Source organism: Petaurus breviceps, unplaced genomic scaffold (assembly GCF_028583685.1).
Source record: "Petaurus breviceps papuanus isolate PSGF00001 unplaced genomic scaffold, PetGlider_PUasm1.0 89917, whole genome shotgun sequence".
NCBI lineage: Eukaryota > Metazoa > Chordata > Mammalia > Diprotodontia > Petauridae > Petaurus > Petaurus breviceps.
In genome coordinates, this window is record NW_027187142.1 from 31,015 (window position 1) to 34,595 (window position 3,581).

Here is a 3,581-nt window from a genome sequence, read left to right on the forward strand (position 1 = left end):
TTCTGTTTCTGGATGCTCACTGACTATCCCTTTGATCACTGGCCAGAACCAGTCATGTTCATTGGCCTAGAGTCTGCTAACTCTTTTCTTCATTTTTTTGGGGGGTGGTGGATGGAGTTAGCAGGGGTGAAAGAAGGCTGAATGGGAAGATTTGTCCTTCTCTAGCCGACGTTGTTATTATCTGGTCTCATCTCACACTAAGAGATTTTTCTCCCACCTTTTTTCCTCTGTTTCTTCCTTCCTTCCTTCCTTCCTTCCTTCCTTCCTTCCTTCCTTCCTTCCTTCCTTCCTTCCTTCCTTCCTTCCTTCCTTCCTTCCTTCCCTCCCTCCTTCCTTCCCTCCCTCCTTCCTTCCTTCCTTCCTTCCTTCCTTCCTTCCTTCCTTCCTTCCTTCCTTCCTTCCTTCTTTCTTTCTTTCTGTCTTCACTGAACTCCCACTGTCAACAAAGCCCCAAAGGAACTTCCAGTCCGGGGAGGGGGCAGAGTGAGAGACAACTGCACATGTAGCCACAGTTCTGTCTGTGGTCACCATGATGAGGCAATGGTCCCTGTTTTTTCTGAAGGGATCTGGGGAATTGTCCAGGGGCCAGGACTCCAGTCACCGAGTCCCTCCTCCCAGGCTTACCCTACCACCTTGGCATCTCTCCAAGGGCAAACACACAGGGTGCCCACTCCCAGGGAGGGGCAGCCCCCAGCACTGGCCCATTCCTCTCCTGCTGCTATTGTTGGCCCAAAGCCCCACCTCCCCAGACCCTGGCATGGGAGCTGGAGGGGAGCCAGTGTGGCCCTGTTATATAAACTTGGGCTGCTTGTGGCAGAGCTTTGCCTGCCCACCACCCTTCCTTGGGGCCCTTCTGTGCCACAGGGGCCACTCAGCATGGGCACAGTGAGGGGACTTCTGGACCTTCTGTGGACCCTGGTGATTGCCGTCTTCATAACGCACCAGGCAGGTAAGCACCCCCCCCAACCCCCAATGTTCTCACTGAGCTTTGTGTAGGGCTCTGATGGGAGCCTCCTCAGGCCCCCATAGGCTGTCCAGGGCTGGGGGCTCACAGATTTTGCAATGGAGAGTTGCTGTGCAGCATCTTACAGCTCTTCTATCAATCCATGAAACTGGAACATGGCTGCCCCTGTCCCAAGGCTCCTGCTCCGGTAAATCACACTGAGAAAGGGCAAGATGGAGGCAGCAAGAGCAGTGCCCCTGCCTCCTGGGAAACAAGCTGTGTTCCAAGCTCTGGGTTGGGCCAGAGACAGGCACAATATCTGGGCCCCCAGGCTTGGGGAAGGATGTATACCCTCCCAGGCAACCTAGAAGGGTCCAATGGACAGACAGGTGGCTCCTGAAGAGCCACACCAAAGGGAGAAAGCCAGAGGCTCTCAATGCTCCATCCTCCAAGCACAGCACACTTGCAAAGTGCTAGCATTCCCCAGATAGCTGAAGAGTATTAGAGCTTGGCATAGGCTCCGGTCCTGTCTGGGCTCACCAGGTGGATTCTGGCTGTTAATAATTCCTTTAATACTTATGATCAACAGCAACACTTTATGCCCCAGTGGCTGCTCAGCCACTGGCTATTTATACCTGTCAGGTGAGAGGAGACAGGGAGAGGAGAGAAGAGAGGAGCAGAGGAGAGAGGAGAGGAGGGGAGAGGAGAGGAGAGGAGGGGAGAGGAGAGGAGAAGAGGAGAGGAGGGGAGGGGAGAGGAGAGGAGAGGAAAAGAGAAAGAAAGTAAAGGACATTGCACATCAGAGAAGAGCAGGACTCTTCGGGTCCTGAGATCACAGACTCAGACCAGAAGAACCTGTAGGGACCCTGCTCCTTCTTCTGAGTGGGACTGGGATCCAATAGCTTCCTTCTCCCCTTCTCCCCAAGGCTTCTCCCACTGACCAGCCTTCTTCCTCCTTTGTCCTATTCAGAAATGCCCCATCACCAGCCAAAGGAGGGTCCCCCTTGCAGTTGCCTCTTCAGGAGCTGGCACACACACACACACACACACACACACACACACAGCTTCTAACTGCCCCCTCATTCACACAGGCCTGGGAGTTGGCAGAAAGGACACTGCTTTTGCCATTAAAGCATCTGGAAAGTCACTTACCTCCTTGAAGCCTCAGTCTCCCACTAAGCAAAGTGAGGGGGCTGGGCTTCAGGCTCTCTCTGGTCCTTTCTACCCCTGACACCTGGAAATGCTATTCCTTGGTAAATAAAAGGGGGACTGATTTCAGCTGGACAATGTGTCTTTAGTTTTTGATCTGTAGGGAGAGGATCAGGAAGGGTCTGGAGAGTCTGAGGGTTGGGGCAAGGAGTATGCACTGCAGGGGCAGCTCAGGCTCAGCCTTCTGGAGGCAGGGTCTCTCTCCACCTTCCTTCTTCCCTAGGAGCTCTGAGAAAGACAAGGGAAATCCCAGGATGAGACAAGATGACAGGGACAGTAGGAGGAAGGAGGGTCATCAGGCACCAGACTGGGAGCCTCAGGAACCTATCTAGGTGTGCCCCTGGCCCAAGGGACATGAGTATAGGATCATTTGGAAACTGCTGAGGGCCCTGGTGCCAGGGAAGAAAAGAAACCCCTTTTCTTTCCTCTCTCTGGGTCTCTCTGTCTTTATCTCTCCCAGCTCTGTCTGTTTCTTTCTCTCTGTCTTTCTCTCAGCCTCTGTATCTCTGGCTGTCTTTCTTTCTCCCTATCTCTGATTCTGTCTATCACTGTTTTTGTCTCTCTGTCTCTGTTTCTCCCTGTCTCTCTCAGCCTCTCCATCTCTGTCCTTCTCTGTCTCTCTCTCTCTCTGTCTTTCATCTTTGTGTCTCTCTCTCCTTGTTCTGTCTCTTTCTCTCTATGATCTCTCTGTCTCTTTCTTTCCCTTCTCTGCTTTGTCTCTTTCTCTTTCTCAGCCTCTGTCTGTCTGTGTCTCTATTTCTATCTCTGGCTGTGTTTCTTTCTGTCTCCCTGTCTATCTCTGTCTCTGTCTCTCTGTTTTTCCCTGTCTGTCACAGCCTCTCTGTCTGTTTTTCTATGTCTTTAATCTCTGTGTCTCTTTCTCTCCCTGCTTTGCCTCTTTCACTCTGTCTCTCTATCTCTCTGTCTCTGATGTCTCTCTTTCTCTCCCTGCCCTGTCTCTTTATCTCTGTTCTCTATCTCTTTCTCTGATCTCTCTGCCTCCTTCTCTCCCTGCTGTCTCTCCCTGCTCTGTCTCAGATGTCTCTGTCTCCTTCTCTCCCTGCTCTGTCTCTGATGTCTCTGTCTCTCCCTGATTTTTCCCTTTTGCTCTGCCTCTCCATCTCTCTCTGTCTCAGATGTCTCTTTGTCTCCCTGCTCAGTCTTTCCATCTCTCTCTGTCTCTGATGTCTCTGTCTCTTTCTCTCCCTGTTCTGTCTGTTTGTCTCTTTTACCCTCTCTCAGCTACTCTGTCTCTATTTCTATCCTTGGCTTTCTTTCTGTCTCCCTGTCTGTCTCTGTCTTCTATCTCTCTCTGTCTCTGATGTCTCTTTCTCTCCCTGCTCTGTCTCTTTATCTCTGTCCTCTATCTCTTTCTCTGATGTCTCTGCCTCCTTCTCTCCCTGCTCTGTCTCTGATGTCTCTTTCTCTC